The sequence below is a fragment of the Lissotriton helveticus genome, chromosome 10 (genome assembly GCF_964261635.1).
Source record: "Lissotriton helveticus chromosome 10, aLisHel1.1, whole genome shotgun sequence".
NCBI lineage: Eukaryota > Metazoa > Chordata > Amphibia > Caudata > Salamandridae > Lissotriton > Lissotriton helveticus.
The window spans coordinates 528,279,114-528,299,831 of NC_136071.1; the positions used below are offsets into that span (position 1 = coordinate 528,279,114).

Genomic DNA, 20,718 nt, shown 5'->3' on the forward strand with positions numbered 1-20,718 from the left:
AGTTTGAAACCTTTATTGGTTACATAGGTGATATGTAGCACAACCCACGACCGCTCATCCTGGTATTCCCGCCGTAACCGCCAAACCTACAGAGCAGCAGGGTTCGAACGAGAACTCCAGGATGAGTGACATATCAAATAACAATAGCGCACGAGGGCAGGCGCGTGGAACTGACAAGTTGTCCTTAAAGAAACAAGGACAACTTGTGACTATTACATCACCCTTTTTTTTTTTACAGAAAAGAAAGAGAGCATTATTAGCAAGCAGTGCAAAAGTCAAATTTAACAAAAAGCACAGAGCAGACAAATGCAATGAAATGAGAACAGAAATGATCATTGGAACAGAAGTTGCATATGAGAATAATAATAGTTTATGAAAATGAAAGAAGAAAAGCAGGAAAGACAGCAGGAAAGATAAATACAAACAACTCATGCACCTTTCTCACAAAAGATAAGCCCCCACTCCCTCACATAATCAAATAAAACATCAACAACCCAAGTACAAACATAATGAGAGCTGGCCAGGCTAACAAGAGTAAAGTACAGGGTTAAGGCAAGCAGTTGAAAAAGTGAAATGATGAAAGAAGAACAGGGGGCAGTGTACAACAGTAGTAAGAAACATGGTAAAACAACAAAATACAGTAAAGTGTAGCAAAAAAACTTTAAGTGACGAATCCCCAAGAGAGTGGAATGGTCAAACTACTTGTAAATAGCCCATTTACTGTGGTTATTTTGGGGGAGACTGTTCGAGCGCTTGTTTTAACCCACACCCAAGTGGCCTCATATAGTGACCTTATTGCCTTCAGAAGTTTTGATGGTATGCCCCACTTTTCTAATTTCCACCATAAGCGTTTTCTGTCCACTTTATCGAAGGCTGTACTATAGTCCACAAAGCAGCAAAATAGAGGGGGATGGTTCTTCAAGATTGCCTGGGCTGAAAGATGTGCTAGCGCCAGGACATTATCCATCGTAGATGCCTGGGACCTAAATCCGGTCTGATACATGGGTATTATATTTCCCACTTCTGCCCATTTTTCTAAATCATTCAGTAATAGGCGTGCATATGCCTTGGCCTCCACGTCGAGCAGGGCAATGAGCCTGTAGTTCGATGGCTCGAGGCGATCTCCCTTTTTGAAGATTGGAACCAGTATGGAACCCCTCCAGGAGTCGGGAGTGGTAGCGGTCAGATAGGTGCAATTGAAAAGCGGGGTTAAGAGTGTTGCCCAGAACTCTGGTGCCTGTTTGAAGACCGGCGTTGGGATCCCGTCGGGCCCCGGGGCCCCGTCGTTCCTCAGGCGCTTGATGGTTTTAATGACCTGTTGGATGTTTGTCCAGGTTGGTATGGTATCATCAGCATCAGCCGGGCTGTTATCCATTGAGTCCTTGCTTGGGCTCAAAGTTATGACTTCACGGTTTATACTAATCTGTTGGACTTCCTCAGCTAACTCCGCCTTATCTCTAGTTAGGACTTCCTTAGTGGAGTCTGTTACATAAAGCTGTTTCACATATTGCACCCATTCTTTTTCAGCTACCCAATTTTCTCTCGTAGGTCCTCGGTTGCTCAGCTGGTTAATAAATCTCCAGAGTCGTGCTGGATTCTTGTGTTTGAGGAGGGAGAAAACTTTAAGCCAGTTGCTTTCCATGTTGACTTTTTTGAGTTCCCATAACTTCTTCCTCAAAGAGACCCTCAGTGAAGCTATCGATTCCCCCTCTATTTGACTGCTCCCTCTTTTCTTTGCTACGAGAGCCTTACGTAAAAGTCTTTTATGTTCTCGTATGTCCTGAGGGCAGGTATTTCCTATACTAGATTGCACTTTTGTTATTGTATTTTTTGATTTGGGGTTCCCGAACTTGCATTGTAGATTCTCAATAATTTTCTCCCATCCTTTTATGGGTGGATCCTCTGTAAACTGACTCCCTTCCTGTGCCTGACCCAGCCATGATTGAAGTTTCCCATCAAGCTTATCTGTCCACTTGATCCTGCGCAGGACGCTGTGTTTCTCTTCCCCGCTTGTCTCCCCGATGGGTTGGTAAAAAGTAGCAGGCGGGATGTCCAGCTGAAATAATGCTCTTAGTGGCCTGTGATCGCTTTCCTGCCGGTTTTCGACTTCAAAGTCAGTCATTCTGTCAGCCAGCTCTCGGCTTATCATAATATAATCAATTCTGGACACATTTCGGAAAGTGGGCTGAGGCTGCCAGGCAGTCGAGCGAGCTCTTTTCAGGGCGTGAGTTGATGTCAATTTATAACTACAGAAAAGATCATGCAAAGGGGCCGCCCTTCCTGAACCCCGGGGGAGTGATTCCGATTTGTCGAGGTCTTTTAGGTTGAAGTCCCCAACCAGAATGGCCTGGTGTGTTTTGTATTTATTTAGCAGGTCCTCTAGATTTTGTGCCAGAGCCTCCAGCTGGTCCTTCATTAGTGTCTGTGCGGGGTTGATGTAGCAGTTTAATACCAGCAGGTGAATAGGATGTTTGTTGAGTCTCAAACCTCTTATCTGTAGGGCTTGTAGACCAAGGGAGTTCACGTTAATGCTGGTAGCAGTGACGGCACACTCGTGTTTGATAAAAACTGATAGGCCGACTGCTGGACGATCAAAGATATTCCTTTTTGTTGCTGGTACTTGAAGTTCGTAGTACCCGGCCAGAGGAGTGGAGGTCAAGGCCCAAGTCTCTTGGAGGCAGATAATGTCTCCACTTTCCAGGAACCGCCTCAAATTTTAATTTTTACAGATTTTGCTAATCCCTGCTATATTCGAGGAGATTACAGTTAATTGTAACTTTGCTGTAGTTCCGGGCCTGGCGCCGCCTCTGACATACTGACTTTTGTGATGGTTAGGAATTCTGTGTCCTCCTGCTTACGAGTCCCTTTTGCTCAGGGGTGGTGGAGATGGTGCGTATAACCCGTTGATTGTTTTGGCAAAGGATTCTAATTCCCATTGGGACGTTTTGGCCCATCTGGCTTCTATTTGGGGCTCCCAAGCTGATTGTCTCTTGTAGGACCGATCGAGTGGCCTTTCTCCCGCTGTCTGGGGCCAGGACAACGGGATATTTTGGGGGCGACAATATCTGAACTTCAATACCCCACAACGCAAGAAGGATTGAGTTTTTCTCGATGGCTTGTTGTGTTTCTTTGTTCTTTAGTCCCATCACGGTGGAATCACCGTGTGTGTCCCCTTTCAGACTCAGGAATTTCACCCATTCTATGTCCCCTGTTTGTGTCTTATCTAGGCTCTCCAGATGTTTGAAAAGACGTAGAATGTTACTCCGGTTCAGGATGTCATGGTTGCCCATGTTAGAGAATCTCGGAGTGAGGACCACCTCATACACAACTGCTGATGCACCTGCGGTTTTAGCCTGAACACCATTTTTTGTTAAAGTTTCTACTGGGGTAGGCACTGTTCTGATACTCCTTTGAAGGGTTGAGGGAGGACCTCCTTGCGGGCACTTATTTTGCTCGTAATTGGTCCTAGTAGTAGACTGGGACTGAGTGCTTAGCTGTGGTAGGTGCGGAGTTGCCGCTTGTAACCAGGGATTTGCCGGAATTGTCTGTGTATGCCCTTCTGAGGATGATGGGCTTGTTCCGGGCGTTAGCTGGTTAGCCGTGGGGATAATTTGCCTTGCTGGTAATTTTTCGCCCTTCGTATTCAGGGTGCTTGACGATGTGATTTGTTTATATTGTACTTCCTTAGGGAAGGAGACTGGGGAGATCCATTTACCCCAGTTTTTATCTGTGAATATTGGGTACAACTGGGTCGCTTTTGTCCCCCCTTTTGGAGGCAGATGCTGGAATTTCAGTAGCTGTGGCTGTCTCACTTTTTACTTTGTTTTTTTCTGTTGCTTTTTTAGCTTCTTTTTTGCCCTCCTTGATAGCGGGGGATCCTGTGTGTCCATTGTGCCTGACGAGTCTTCCTGCAGGACTATTCCAATAGTGTCGCTAACCCTATGGTTTAGGCTTTGGGGGGTTCTGGATGTTAATGGGCTGCTGTCTGACTTGGTTGTCTTTTGCTCTGCGTTTTTGCCGTGGTCGACTATGTCCTTCTTCCCCGATGGAGCTCAGGATGGCTGCGTCTCCTTCGGGGTGTGACTATTTCGCTTCGCCCAATCTTCTTGGCTGTTTAACAACGGGGCGCGCCGTTCTCTCTTTCGCTATTTCTACTATGTTGGCTAATACCTCAGGCAGAGAGGCCCACTTCCTGATAAGATTTGAACAGCGGCAGGAACAGGCCCCCCAGTTGGAAAACTCATGTTGGGAGATCCTATTGTCCAGGTACTCCACTTTGAAGCTTATGTCTGCTAAGCGCCCGGCTATTGCCTGCAAGAGGTCTATTTGTAATTCCATCATCGTTGATTGCCACAGGAGAGCTTTGTTGGTAGCACTATTTGTCTCCAGCTGAGATGGATTCTCTGTGTTCGAGTCTGTGCTGATATTGCAGGCAAGGTAGTCAACCTTCGTTTGGTGGGCCCATGGAGACTCTAGAGGCCACGACAAGATTGGAGTTAGATCAAGGGTTCTTTCGATCTTTTGTTCAAGATTATAGAGGAAAGAGCCCGAGAGCTCCCCTGCGACTGACAGCACAGGTGCAGGGGAATCTGGTTGAGAGACCGTTGGTTTAGGATTCTTGGGTTCCTGTTGGGAGTTGCTTGTGTCCAGGGTCTGAAGGGATGGGCCAAGAGCTTTAGTCTGGTGGATTTGCGCTGTTGTTGTTGTTGCTGTGGGATCGCTTTTAGGGGGAGCTATGGCTGTGGTCTTGATATTGCTGGTTATGTTGTCCTGCATCTTGTCCTTCATCTTGTCTGAGGACCGGCCGGGGGAACCACCCCTGCATTGTCCTGCTGATAGCTTAGAATGTGATTGCTCGTGGGCTACTCTGGCCTTTTCCTGGTTAGTCGTGGGTTCCTCGCAGGGGGGTGTCACATCCTTAGAGGAGCAGATGGAGTTGGACGGCCGTCTACTATCATCGTTGGTACTGCTGTCTTGGACTGGGCTTGAAATGCCTGGGATGACGGTCTGAGAGGAGCCGTGGTTGCTAGTAAGAGGGTCGCTTTTCTTAAGAAATTTTCTAATCGAGCCTCTTTGGTCGGTCGCTTGCGACTTTTCATTTGAGCTGTCAGTTAGTGATTTGCTCCTCATCATCCGTGTTGTTGTCTTGTTGGTTGGAGATTGGGTTGTAGGGCTTCTTTCCGGGGACGTGGGCTGTCGGCCCTTCCTTTTGACCCCCATATACCGGGAGTCCTGCTGGAATTTTGGCTTCCCGCTAGTAGGCAGATGCTCCGAGGTTTTCCGTTGCTATAGGGAGGCCACCCACGATGGAAAATCAGCCAAAGCGGCGTTTAAGCTGGGAGATACTCTCGTGTGGTTCAGACTAGACCGATTCGATGTAATGCAATGTGAGGCGGTAATGGGCGGTAGTGGGGCAATGTCGATGTGCGGGCCCCCCCTCTCCTCTCCTTACCTTGCGAAGCAATCCGAAGTGGGTGCGGCAGTACAACGCGGCACAGCGCGGCAGTTCTTAGCTCCTGGCTCCAGAGTCTGCCCAAGCCCCCCCACGCCGCTGCCTTGCCTTGCAGAGCAGTCGGAGATGGATGCAGCAGCACGTCGGGATACAGCGTGGCAGCTCCTTACTCCTTACTCCAGAGTTTGCCAGTCAGTTACTGTGCCTCGTGCCAGACCCTTGCTCGCTCCTCCCTGCGGATCTCTGTCTCTGTCTCGTGACTCTGTGGGCCCCCCCGCAGTCAGACTGCAGTCAAACCGCTCTTCAGCCGCTCTTCTGCGGGCGGATGAGAAGGAAAAGCTCCTCCGAACGCCGCACGCTGAATGCTGAACGCCGACTCGTTCCCTCCGTTTCTCTAACTCTCTGGCTCTATCGCTCAGCTGCGCCACCTGCGCGACTGACAGTGAAGGGCTGTGCTGAGAAGTCCAGTGCTTGACAGAGGGAGGCAAGAGGCAGAGAGGGGTCCAGGCGGGAGTCCAACCCAACGCGTCCCAGTCCTGGTCCCGGTCCCGGCTTACAGCTCCTCGCCTCTGCTGCTCTCCGGCACCGGCTCCTCCGGCGGTGGCGTTTTCCCCTGCGGTCACCCCGGCGGCGGCGTTGTTCTCACAGCGCTCGGCTCAGCGCTCACGCCCGACCGCATGCAGCTCACAGCCTGCAGCCCCCTCTTTTCCTCGCACAACGTTCAGCACAACGTTCGGCTGACCGCAAAACGTGGTAAGGAATCAGGAATCAGGAATCTCAAAGTACAAAGTGAACTCAAAGTCTCAAGTCTGCAGGCTTCTCAATGCTCCTCAGTGCAGTTCAGTGCTATTCCCGCATTTACCTGGATGCTGCCTGGATGCACGCTGACCAAGTGCGTCCAAGTGCGCCCGCTGCTAAATGCTCCCGTGGCTCCCCTGCTCTGCTCTGCCGAGAGCCTCTCTGCCGGTCTCTGCGGGTCCCGCCTCCACCGGGTCGTTCCCGCGTTTACCATGGCCGCGAGAGAGACCGCGCTGAGACTCGGGAGCAGCTCGGAGTGGCGAGCACTTAAGCAGGGGAGTTCATAAGTCCCCCCCCCCTCTTGCCCCCTCTTGCTCCCGGCTCGAAAAACGGCTCCGGCAGACCAGCGGACCAGCGGGCCACAGGAGGTTCCCTCGTAGGCCGTCCCGACAACTGACGACTGCTCGGCTGATCACTGCTCACTGCTGACCTCTGGCGACAGGATTAGCCAAATTAGATTGACCATGGCTAACTACATAACAAAATAACCACAGTAAATGGGCTGAAGCAAGGGTGTGTGCTGGCCCCATCCTTTTCAATTTATACACGGCGGACCCGGGGGAGGCCCTAAAAGGAGCCAGCCTAGTAGCCCCCAGATTAGGAAGCGTGAGGCTACCAGTTTTACAGTACGCTGACGACACAGCTATAATGGACCATACGAAGATAGGCCTACAAGGAGCACTAACTGCATTAAACAGCTTCAAAATCGCCAATAGCCTAACAGTCAATCAAGGGAAAACCAAGATTATTATCTTAGGGTCCTCCTATCGGAAAAAGGCATGCACAGAGGCAATTGGGAAATGCCCAAATAAACTCGGTGGCCTCATACAACTATCTCTGGGTCTGGTTTACGGAACGGGCTAAAGCAAATGTACACTTAAAACAGCAGGCCTCCAAAGCCAACAAGGTAATACATTTGTTAAGACAACTAAGTCAGAACTTGATCAGCCCATCAGCTAGCCCAATTCTGATAGCCCTAAGAGCAAAGCTTCTCCCCGCAATTTGCAACGGTCATCCCGCCTTCCCCGGGGAGCTGGATGCTCTTCTCAATTCAGCCCAAGTTAAGGCTTACAAGTCTATGCTTCACATACCAAGGACAGCAAGAAGATCCAGGCTGAGATTGGAGCTTGGTCTAGCGAGGCCAGACTTGATCGGCCAGGGGGAGCTTATAAAGATGTATCTAAGGATATTAAGGGCCCCGGCAAACTCCCTAAAATTCCACTTGAGATCCATCTTCGAAGGGCCAGCCTCGATATGGCATATCCGCCGAGAGCTTGGATATGGTCCAGTTTGGCTTCAGGCCAGCACATGGGACGGAGTCGGCTTTGGTGACTGTTCTTGATGACCTTCGGACGCGGGCCGACCAGGGTCAAGCGGCCTTTTTAGTGCTGCTTGACATGTCGGCCGCGTTCGATACGGTTAGCCATGCAATCTTGATCAGGAGGTTGGCGGAGGTTGGAGTGTCTGGGTTGGCCCTACAGTGGCTGGTATCGTATCTCGATCATAGGTACCAGGTGGTATCCCTGCCACCTTTCAAATCTAACATCAGGAAGGTGGGGCAGGGTGTACCACAGGGGTCTTCCATCAGTCCCATCTTATTTAATCTCTACCTCCGTCCCCTGATCTCGTTGATAACATCTTTCGGCATAACAGTCACCAACTATGCAGACCACACCCAGCTTGTCTTCTCGTTTGAAGGCAAGAAGGCGGTATCCCAGGAGGTTTTCCATCGATGCATGAGCACCACGGCAGCATGGCTAGGTAACAACTCCTTGCAAGTTAACAGCATGAAAACTGAGGTGCTACATTGCTCAATGGACCGTACCCCTAGGCCTCTCCCATTGGATTTCTGGCCCCCTGATTTCCAAGGGACTGACTCCTCTGTTGAATCAGTACGGAATCTGGGTGTGATGTTCAGTTCCAATTTGCAATTAGACGTAGCAGTGAACAAAACGGTAGCCACCTGTATGGCACTGCTCTGCTCGCTGCGTAAGATTCTACCCTTGCTCCCTTCACATGCCAGGCCAGAGGTAGTGCGGAGCATTATTTTAAGTCGTCTCGACTATTGCAACGCACTGCTTCTGGGGGCACCTGCCACCTTACTGGGGAAACTGCAGCGTGTGCAGAATTTTGCCGCTAAATTGGCACTGTCGCGCCGCCGTTTGGACTCCTCTGTTGAGGCTCTCAGGGACTTGCATTGGCTGCCAATCTCGCAGCGAATCGACTTTAAAGCCCTGTGTTTGGTATTTAGGGCTCTTCATGGTCAAGGCCCACTCCCACTGCAGAACCTCTTCTCCTGGTATACCCCGGGCAGACCACTTCGGTCAGCCTCAGCATATCTGGTAGCAGTACCTAAGATCCGACGCTCCCGGATGGGAGGTCGGGCTTTCAGGTTCACCGCAGCAAAACTGTGGAACTCTCTTCCTCTGGACCTGAGGGGTATGGCAGATCTCCCTTCTTTTAAGAAAAACTTGAAGACCCACTTATTCCCCAGGATGTTGCAATAGATTTTTCGGATGCTGGTAATACCTTGTATGTCATGATTGTCTAAGCGCCAGGATGCCCGTTTGGGTGACAGCAAATGCGCTATATAAGAATATCTATACATACATACATACATATCAGGCTGGGAAATGCAATCAAAGCCTTGAAGATTGACGAAGGAAATTTCCCGCGAAATGAAATTCCACTGAACGCTTGGAAGAGAGCAGTTAATAAACAAGTGTATGAAATTTCTTTTGACCTCGACTATAAAACCCTTCGCCGAAGCTCCCACTTGGATCCATTGAATAATTCATACACGGTAGGAAAATCTCAAAAATATCTAAACGAGGCCCTTACAACACATGCCCGAAGTAAAATTCTTTATATGAGAATGACCATGCTTGGGATAGCGACTTCAACCCCGCATGGGCTCAAAGAAGGGAATCCATAACTTGCACGCTATGCACCTACAAGAGGGAATCTTGGCTGCACCTTCTCTGCTGCTGTCCTCATCTCAATAATGAACGTCGGCGATTGCTGCGTCCGATCTGCCTCAATCGGAGTATAAAATCATGCTCTGAAGTATCAGCTTTGGGCTGGTCAACCACCGACACAATGACTCTAGTGAGATTGGCAAAATTTGTTCACCAAATTAGGTCAGCTTTAAAGGTCAATAACGAAAGTATTCCAACACATGGGAAGCCCACGGCGAAAGCAGCGGACTAAAGTGGATGTGCTCTCGCTATGTAGGATCATTGACATTGCCCCTCCTGCAAGCCTCTTAAATAAAAAAACGGCCCCTGCACAGACTAATTCCAAGGCATATAAGGTTGGGGAAAAAATGCCAATCATGTGGGACTCAGTCAGGGGTGCCGTATCCTCTTAATACATTCTGCTTTTTTTAATTGTTTTTTAGCCTTTTTTTTTTATCCTCCTCCTTTTAATTCTCTAGTATAGTAGCACACACCTTACCAATCAAAGAAGCTTACAACTATTGGACTCTGTATTTTTTTCCTTTTACTGTAAAGATTTTAATTAATTGTACAGTTAATAATAAACTACTTGTAAATAGTAGAATACATTGTAAGTGACGAATCCACTGAGGGTGGAACGGTCAAACTACTTGTACACCATGAAACAATGTGTAAAATGCGCAGACGTGGTTGTACCACATGAAACAATGTGTGAATGTGATGCAGCGGTTCTCCGGAAATAATTTCTAAAACCATGACACCTTTACCTGAAGTACAAAATCATACATATACTCGACAGTGGGGCCCATGACACTACGAGTCACTCACAAAATACTTACATCTTACTTCATGGATCGGTGAGATTCAAAGGAGAGCTGCTGTATCATAGCGGGATGTCTAAACTATAACTGAATATTTATTCTATTTACACCTGCAGTTTAAATGAGTTTACCATGGTTTTCATTAACAAAACATTTATTTAGACACACCGCCACTGTGGTCGACGGATCTGCTTGTAAAAAAATTAGGCGGAGGAAAACTCAAGACCAGCTTAGTTCTCCATTTATCTAAATTTTATTACAAGCAAATTTAACATGTCTAAAATGTATTCACTTTATTTATTTATTTATTCAAAAACGACATTAAAAGGAAAATAAGGATTTTATTTCAAAACAGTTAATTTCATTTATTTTAGAAAATTCAGTAATAGACATTTATTTAGATTGCAGAAATGCAAGTGTTTTTAGCAAAAGACAGATAGTTCCCAAAATTCATTCTTTCTCCTAACTTCCCTGACTAATAACCTCACCTAAAGTTCAAATCTCATTCTACAGAAATAAGAAAAGTCTTACATCTCAGGAAAAATCAGCATATGGACAGCATCTCGAGAGGAAATCGAAAAGGAGTTTTTTCCCCTCTAAAACTAGCACTTTTTATACCTTTCTCACTAGCTCTATCTATCTAAAAGAGTAACTTTCAGCATAAATTTGAGTTCTGATTGGACAATTTGGGGTGGATGAGCATCATCTCATCATTACAACATTTATTCCGCTTCCGTCAGCCAGATTTTAAATGGGTCATTGGTTTTGGGCCATGTCCGGCCTAGTCCTGTTCTCAGTTGGTAACTTTACCAAACTCTCTCACGTTCATAACCATTGTGCAAAATTCTTGGGCAGCCATCTGGACTTCCAGGCCACTCTGTCCTTGAACCGCTTTCACTCCAGGCACAAGCAGCTCGCATTCAAACTCGGACTTGGACTTGCGCAAGCTCAGTTCATTTTCTATTCGCAGTTCAACAAGTCAGCCATCTTTTGCAAGGCCTCACAGGCCAGAATGGGAACTATCATAGAAACAAACACAAACAAACGTTAATTAAAGAATTTTAACCCTTCTGTTGACCTCCCCGTTTCTAAGGTTTTCCCTATTAGTAGTTACCTAGCAGATAAGCAACATTTAGGCGTAATATACTTACTTATCCTATGGTTTCTGCCACAAATACGTAAACAAAAGCACATTTATGCTGCATTTTATTATTTCGAAGCTGCTTATTAGTTTAGGACACAACAAAATCACATAGTTAGTTAATTATAATTGCAACATAAGCAAAGTTAATTCCCACGTGTACTTGTGTAGGTGCAATTTTACTCTAGATTGATTAATTCCACACATCATTCCATTAGATCATGTTATAGTTATGGAAGTATGACTTCACAAGGGGTACACAAAATTTTGTTTCTCCTCCTTGCTCCATCAACTCCCGCCTTTGGTAATTTATCACCAAATATCTCCCAAAATTTTGCACATTTTTATCAGAAGATGTTTCAAATTCTTCAGATTAGTATATTCTATACTTTAGTATCTTTTTCTCTGGTCTCTTTAAAAATCTTTTTTTCTGAACTCTGGATCATCTTCTTTAATGACTTTCTAACATTCCTTCTTTTTCTGTATTTGCAACATAATCTTATCATTAAAATAACTAATGTTATGACTGTTACTGGAATTAGTATTTTGCCTATAATTGAACTACCTGAACTATCTATTTCTTGAAACCAATGTTTAACTGCTGTAAAACTTCTATCAAGTCGTTCGAGAATACCATCAACCTCCAGTGGTTCAATTTCTCTATGCAACTCTGTAATATTTGTAATGTACTTTTCAATGTTTTGACTTTTATCTGGAATGTAGGTGCAGCAGTGCTGTACCTTCAAAATTCCACAAACTCCTCCTTCTTTTGCTAATATTATGTCAAGAGCAAGACGATTTTGCATTACCATAGTTCTCATAGCAATCATTTCGGTGTTTACCATTAGGAATCCACCTGCTGTGTCTGTTGACAAACGATCTACTATCGTTGACAATCTTCGAATTCGATTTGCATTGAAAGATATTCCCACTGCTGGTATCAGTGCTCCAAAAACATCACCTATTATTTCTATGACACTCTCTCTCCTTCTACGACTTAAGGGTTTACCTATTTCATGGATACCATTTGTACCTCTATCTACATGAAAGATTTTAGGAAAGACCAAACCCACATAACGTGTCCCATACCAGTGGTCAGGTAATCTATATTAAGCCTCGTTTCCACAAATGAAGTAAACACCAGGAAAAACTGGATCATTTCCCCCTTTAAATCCCCAACCCCCTTGGATTCTGTAAGTATCTTTACATTGACTTGCTCCCACAAAATAATTGTCTTACATAGTGTTGTCTCTCCTAATACAGAATTTTCCTAACAATGGAGTGTCCATATTTATTGCTACATTCACATTTCTTACATCAATATTTTCATCATTAAATGTCCAATATTTGGATTTCTCATGCTCTACTTTTTTTTTACGTTTATAGGCAATTCGCCTTTCCTCAACCATATCTAAAAATGCTTTCTCTTCTACTCTCATTTTACATGTCAAATTATTTTTAAACGCATAGTCATGACTTAATTTGTCTATTTCTAAAAAGTATTCTCCCATAACTGTAGCAGGCTTTTTCTTATTCAATGCCTTATCAATTTTCAGCTTTGCAAAGACTTCATCCGAATTGGAAAAATGATATTCCAGTTTACCTGTTTGATAAAACAGGTTTGCAATCACACTACACGTGACTCCATATGTAGGTAGAAGGTGATGATAGGTCACCCCCTCAGAAACAGATGCAGGTAACTTTACACACACATAACAGTCACTAGCATCCATTGTTCTAACATACGCAGATAACAATCTTGAAAATGTGTTCTTGGTAAAATCACATATAGAGCTATCTTGATGTAATTCTGGCCTATATACATGCTGCTTGTTACACTTTGATTCAATATTTTGTTCACTTGAACTTACATTATGTTTCAACTTCACTAAGTTATCTTGGAAAGGAATGACAATAGCTAAAATTATCCATATCAATATCAGTAATCCAATACAAATTAAACACGTTCTGCACCATTTTCTAAAAATAGAACATGTCATTTTATGATCATTAGTAGACATTTATTTTTTTTACACAGCAAGGTTTGCTAACAGGTTTTCTTCGACCTTATGTCACCCACACGTTTTTACTTTTCTAACACATTTTCTTCGACCTTGTGTCACCTACAAGTTTTTATTTTTCACTTACAGTGCCCTTTTCCTTTTATCTGAATTTCAGGTTTTACCTTTACCCTATCCTTTTGATCAGTTACTATTTTTCTTTGTGATTCAGTTCTTTACTCACTTTTCCCATTTGTCTTTGGGCAATTCAAATTTTCTTGACTACTATTTACCTCTTCAATTTGAGACAGAATCAGGTAATTTGTACTTCTGATTTGGTCTCCTCACTCTTTTTGGCCTTTGGACTACTTCTATTTTCTTTCCCAATGTCTCTCTTTGACTGGTTATTTCGTTAACCTGCTCCTCTGGCTTTCTTTCTTTGTTAACCAGTTTGAATCTCAGACCATCATTTCCTTTAGGCCAAATGTCTCCTTTACAAACTCTTTTTGTCTTAGGCTCCGTGGTGTTATGTTCCACTCTCCAAGCCCTCTTTCTTGAACTCTTTCTTAATGGAATTTCATCTTCACTGTCGTCAGTTTCACTTTCAGTGTCCTCGACAGTTTCATTTACAACAAACTTTACAATGTTTTTTTCTTTTTCAGAGTCAGTTTTCTCTTTTGACAGTTCTTTCACTCTGTTAGGAACATCTCCATAGCTGGTACTTGGAATCTCATCCTTATCGTGAGTTTTTCCTTCTTTTCCAGTTTCAGGATCTTCGTTCCTGCTTCCAGAGCTTCCAGACTGTTCTTCAGAGTTTTCTCCCTTATCAGCTTTATCTTCACTTTGCTCAGTGTCTTCACTAGTGTCAGTCTTTACCAATTCTCGATCTTCAGATTGATCTTCAGAATTCGGTACTTCAAGACTTTCTCCTTCTCCTTCAGACGCAGAGCTAGTATCTGATACGTCCAGATATCGACGTTCCTGTCGATCTTCAGTATCTGGACTTCTCTCTGGTTCACCGTCAGAGTCTGAATCAGTTGTGCTTTCACCGTCTTCGTTTAGAGTTTCAGGTTCAGGCACACGAATAGTATGGCTTGCATGTACCCATCTTTTCACTCCGGCACACTTAACTGCAGTGGTGCTAACCAAAATGACTTGTCTTGCTTTCTGCCAACGAGGCACCAAACAGTTTCTTCTGCGGTGCACCTTTATACGCACCCAGTCTCCAGGAACTAGGTCATGAGCTGGATTTTTCTCTTTGGTGTTTGATTCTGTTCCCACCTGATGGAACACAGAAGTCACCACGCCAGATAGGTTTTTGCAATAATCCAGTATGATGTCATCATTTATTGTCAACAATTTATCAGCTGGTACAAATGCCTGTCTCATCACCCTACCCATCAAGATTTCATGTGGACTCAATCCAGTTTTTCTGTCAGGTATGCTTCTAAAGGTCATCAAAACCAGTGGCAAGGCATCTGGCCACTTCAGTCCTGTTGCTAAGCACATTTTTGCAGTCCTGTTTTTGATAGTTCCATTTACCTGTTCAACTACTCCGGATGCCTCAGGTCTGTAAGCACAATGCAGTTTCTGACGATTGTCCAGTACTTCACATACCATTTGCATGAGTTCATTTTGGAAATGTAGACCACGATCAGTCTCGATCGTCACTGGGAAACCGAACCTAGGGATAATCTCACGTTTAAGAAATTTAGCAACAGTTAACCCATCGTTCCTCCTTGTGGGGAAAGCCTCTACCCAGGGGCGGTTTCTCCTTGAGGGCGTCGGGGCTCCACCCCCTTAACTTTAGCTGGCACTCGTCAAACAAGCAAAGTGTTGTGTTTCACTGTTTTGTGTTAGAGACACAGTGAACACACACAGCCTAAAAATGCAGTTTCTTCTTTTTTTTTTCAGGGTCGGGGGTGCGCACACACTACCTGCGATGATTCATTCTGCAGCGAGGCTGACGATCTCAGAGTGGCAATGTCTACAGCTTTTGCCGGCTGACGATCTCACCGCCCTGGGGCTTGTGATGTCATCAGCTCGGCAAAAGCATGGAGTTGCGGACCAGTCTCCACCCTCTGATGCCGTGGGGATGAAATCAGCCCTGGGCGTTTTCAGTGAAGCCCTGTAATACCGGGGCTTCACGTCAATCAGAGAATGGAGAAATGGTCACACCGCCCATTCCCAACTCGTCACTGTGACGAGTTGGGAAAGGGTGGGGTTAAGGCTGTAAACAGACTGGAAGCTGAGAAATCGAGTCTGCGCAGACTCGAGATGGCTGCTTCCAGTGTGTCACACGTGGGTTTGTTTCAGAGCAGCCAGAAACCAACTTGTGGTCGGACATAGGCAGGCGAGTTTAGTTGTTTCAGGTATTTGTTTTTATTACTGTTTAAAAAAACAAAACGTTTTTTTCATTGTGGCCTCACACGACCTACCCCTTTTCACACTCTCTTCTTCCTCCCACATTCCAGCGCCTGTTGAAAAATGACGAGTCCCCCCCTTTCCCCCCTTGCTGTTCACTCGCTCCTTTCCTTTCACACCGGCCCTCCTGCACACATTGCCTGCCAGCTACGTGATAATGTGCAGTGTTTTCTGTAATGGCCCGGCTTTAGCACTAATTACATAGTGCTGTGGGTGCCAGAGGGTGTCCTGGCTAACACACCTATATCATGGGCCATGGAACACCATAGCTGCCAAGGTTTCAGGTTGCTATGAGTGACATTTCTATAATTGTAGTGCGATTATGAGTGACATTTCAACAACTATGAGTGACACTGTATCGCGAGTAAAATTAAGCAAAGAAGACGAGGGTAACAAATATCAGAAATTACACCCATCTGAGCAACGAGAAACTACGAAGTTAACCGCTGCAAAGCACCAGAAATGGAAGGGCACTAACCTAGTGCCCTTGTAAAGTCAGAGGCACAACACTACTGTTAACTGCTTTAACTAGTTAAAATATCTAAAACACTCCTAAAAACGATTCATAAGCAACAGCTCTGTTACCTTTGGTTTTTCACCATTATTTTCGCCATGCAAGCCGTGGAGCAAAGCTCTTTCTATGATGTTGACTGAAGGAGCTAAATCTGTTTGCCTCTTTCTGAATTACACATGCAGCACAAACGGTGTAATTCATAAGGATTTGTGCTGTGTTTTTTTACACCAATGCAAAAGTTTCCTTGGTCCACCCGAGGAATTACTAAAAGAAATCGTCATGACATAGGGGCAAGTTGAAAAACATTTAGTATATGTTAACAATGTGAAGCGCAATCAGACATCGCAAGAGAGAACGTCATATTGTTGTTATATAAGCAATAAATGATATGCCCATATGTGTGCATATATTATACCATCAGAGCATCCTATTTTTAGCCTCTTGATACCAATGGCTCGTCAATTATTGCATTGACTGGGTTACTGAAGCCCTTGAGTAAGTGGTTCATTAGATGTAAAAAGCACCCGGTTCTCGGCCGCTTACTATCAGATGTACCTTTTCTAAAAGGAACGTGCGGATTTGTGTGCACAGGGTAATATATTAAAAAGGGGGGGCGCACAGTTGCCATTTACCCAGGTGATTTTTCTTCTGTTTATGCGCAGTTCGTAATCGGGTGGCAAAATAATTGTGTGCCAGTGAAAAAATGTGGGTGCCAAGGTAATTTTACAAACTTAGTCTAAATGACGCAGTTTTCATTCTTGATGTATTAGGTATATAGCGAGGTTAGGGGAAACAAAAAAAATAAGGCAGCTGTCGATGTCGTTGGTGCGAAAGTGACTCTCACACATTCACTGGCTCGGCGGGCGGCATGCAGTCTCTCAGAGGCTGTTGAAGTCAGTCGGTCTCGAATCAGAAGGCACACTGGACTGTGAGAGAGGCTGTTGAAGTCAGTCTGTCTCGAGAGGGTCATTCTGTGATAGAGGCTGCACTGTGCGCAGTCTGGAAAGAGGCCTGCTTTCCCTGGTATTTAAAGAAAAGCACCACCTGCTCCAAAGTACAAGTGTTGCAAGGCGACAGCAACAATCACAGGGGGCCCGGCCGGGCAGGTAGGAAACTGATACAGGGTCATACTGCCAGGGCCTCGGTCACCTGTTGGTGGATGGGCCGGTATTATAAGGGCACAAATAGAAGGGGAGCTCAAACCAACTGAACACAGGCAGAAACGACCTGCAAGCTTTCACAAGCCATAGTACGCGCATTGGGTCCGGGCTTGTTTTTCTGGCAATCAATCGATGGCCGCACTCTCTGACCCACGTGGGACCCACGTGGGACCCAGGTTCAGTCTTGAAGGATGGAGGAGGCCCCTACACTGATTTCAGCTGCGTCACCCATCGTAATTATAGGCAGCTGACAGTCTAGGTCACAGCCGACAGGCTGTGGTATTTCAAATACACACTCTTTGACAACTCAAGGAATCAAAATAAAAAAACATTAATTATAGCTTAGCGTCGTGGAGCCCCGTGCTCCAACTGTCCACCCGCTCGCTACCTCAGTTTAGTTGCACCACATATGCTAGTCTTTCAATAACCGGTATAGCAGAAGTTTACTTTAAGACAGAATAATGCTGGCTCTATCTTTTTCAGGCACTTACTTCTTGAAGGCAAGCCGGCGCTGCTCATGCTGCAAAAGGGAATGATCATTTGGCTGGACCCCCTGCGGCCGCGGCGGCCGGCCTGCCAGCATGAGAGAGGCTGTGAGCAGCAGGCAGGCAGCCTGCACTTTCAGATCCCCCGCCGCTTTACAAACTTCCTGTTCCTGGGCCGGATGTGACGGCACTCTACCGCCGCACTTCCGGATTAAAATCCCGGCCCCCCTGGTGACACAGTCGGTGATTGGCTGGCTAATAGCGCTCGGCTCTCAGAGCTGAGCACTGCAGTGTAGTCTGGTTAACTGTAGGGACACACAGAAGTAGGCGCACCTCGGAGCAACAGAGAGCCACGGGCACAGTGACAGAGGCGCCGCTGGTGGCTCGCCTGGCAGCAGGTGCAAAATGCGTGACGTTGCATTTCAGTGCGGTGATGCGGATCACCGCAGTGAAATGCGTGAGCGTCACACCTGTTGCGTGACGCTTGGCAGGACTGGAACACTCGTGTAAAATCACTGCAGCTCACTGATGGACTACTGACTGTTCGTGAACTCCCTGACATAGTTTCTTAATCTTTGACAAGCAGTAGGTGTAACAGTTCAATCCCTTTGTCGTTTGTTTGTTTCTAAATTCAATTGGATGCAATATTAATACTTCCCTAGTGATTTCCTTGGTTTTCTCGCCAATGATGAAATTAGCATTTGAACTTTCTAATTTCTACTCCCCTTATTTAATTGTGTTCATTAACATTGCGTCCACTGTGCACCACAGCGTGCAAACAAAACTTCACCCTCTGTATTTATGTATGCATGTACATCGCATTTCAATAGGCAAAAGCCAATACCCTGACTGGTTTTCATTATTAGAGCTTTCTTTCAATTTAACTGTGAATTTAAACGAATAACCAGTGATATGGCTGCTGTGGAAAGCCTTGAGTGGTGTAGTTGTCGGCAACGACTTTTTGGAAAACTCTTGGAAGCCCTTGTGTCACTTGTGATATTTGAAGGAGGAGGGGGCCAAGCTTTACTTGCTAGGTAAAGTTTCAGAGGAATAACGTAACCACTAGAGTACAATTTTGTCTATGCCAAAAATGTTCACTGGCACATTAGATTCTTTTTTTTAAATCTACTTTATCGAATACATAAAGCATGTCTACGAGGATACTTACTCTGGTCATTGTGGAAAGCAGTTGTTATTTAATGCTTAGTAATGTATTTTCGGTACCGCTACAGTCTGAACCTTGACTGAAAGTCACTGCGGAGGTTATTTGTTTCCAAATAATTTGATAATTGTGAGCTAACAGCAGTTCTGAGGATTTTAGTGCTAGGTGATAAAGGGACATCGGTCTGTAGTTGGGTAAAGTTTGATTCATGGGCAGTCAGTTTCTGAATAAGCTGGGTAAATATGACATCCAAGCGTTTGAGGGACAATCCCCAGTAACGTGTGTAGATCAGTTTGATAACAGACTAGAACAGTTTGATGTTTTTTCGGCACAGGGATCTGTGGTTGAGGCAACAGTTTGAGATTATTCAAGGTCTTCTTGAGTGCATCTCCAGAAACAGCTGCAGACATATTCATGGTTGGTTACTGATTACCTAAGACCTTACAGGGATTTGTGTGTTAGACCTAGATTAACAACCTGAGCATTGGTGTCTTGCTGCTGAAGATAGGCATCCGGCCAGCATAACTCTTTTGTGGGAGTTGCACATGTGTATAAGTGTGGGTTTTAAACTTTTTTTTTTATAAATTTGAAATAGCTGTATAAAAAACATATTAACTTTTCACTTCAAATTTGGGAGTATGCCCTTTTAGCTGTATATAACTGATTTGTAGGCATACTCATTGATCTAACATGCAGTTTCAGAGGCAGGGCAGTACAATATTTGCCCGCAACTTCCTCTTTGTTTCAAGACTGAAAAGACTTCTGGGAATCATTTGTTGTGCCATGCTTGGGCTGCTTTAGGGTTCTAAAACTGTGTGCACAAGCTGGCTGCAAGCTCAGTGATAATGCTGCAAAGAGAGAGACTGTTGCATTTACTATAAGGTGGTCATGCCGGTTACATTTTGGCATGAACTAAAAGTCTGGCGCTTTAATCTCCATGTGCCTATCTGAATCTCCTCTTCTTTCTTGTTTACATGTAAGTAGGTGAAACGGAAAAGGTATACTGTGATTTAATACTAGGTTACTTCAAAGAACGCCATTGATTAATTCCCCAGCACTGTTTTGCTTGGCTTCACTCTTAAAATTCGGATTGTGCTAGTGGCAAAAAAAGCTTTGGGAAAGCCAAAAGGTCTGCCTTTAATGTGATAAATCATACAGCCAGTTCTTCATAGCAGTTTGCATGTATTACTATGTTAATTGAAGAGCTGGTGGCATTGCTTTTCATGTTTGCATGTATGCTTGTGTTGGTACACAAATCTTTCCTTTCTGTACTCAGACGTGGGGCTTGTTGTTCTGGTTTACTATTTATTTCGCTCGTATTTTATAGAATAGGATTTATTTCCATAACTAAACATATACTCAGAAGTGGCTGCTCATCTCATGGCTCCGGGTTCGGTCGTGAGTCTAGAGTTTTTCTTTCTCTATGCAGGGACTATCCTCTTTCCAAACAGAGCCCCAAAGTGAATGGCACTGATAGTTGGACTTCTCTGGAATAGTGTGGCTGGAAGTCAAAATATTATCCATTGCTGTATTTTTACTGTGTTTTAACAAAGATTTTTTTTTAGTAATGAAACTATTCTGTGTCCCTGTTGGCCTGCATTTTTTACAAAAAATGCGTGCCACTAGTAATTCCGAACATCTAGTGAAGAGTGGGCACACGAGGTTCATACCCAGTATTGTACCTGCCATTGTCTGCATTTGACAGGTAAAAAAAGGCATGGTGCCCGGGGCTGTCATTCTGTTCTCTTTCATAGAACCGCTTAACAGCAGGCCTTCTGGCAAATCACAGCACAAGCATGTGTCT

The 20,718-nt window shown here is 45.0% G+C and overlaps 1 protein-coding gene across 1 annotated transcript in view; it reads right to left on the minus strand.

Annotated features, from left to right (window-relative positions):
• Positions 1 to 20,718, minus strand: part of LOC144784345 (nmrA-like family domain-containing protein 1) — a 216,045-nt gene that overhangs the window by 65,903 nt on the left and 129,424 nt on the right. The window lies entirely within an intron of this gene.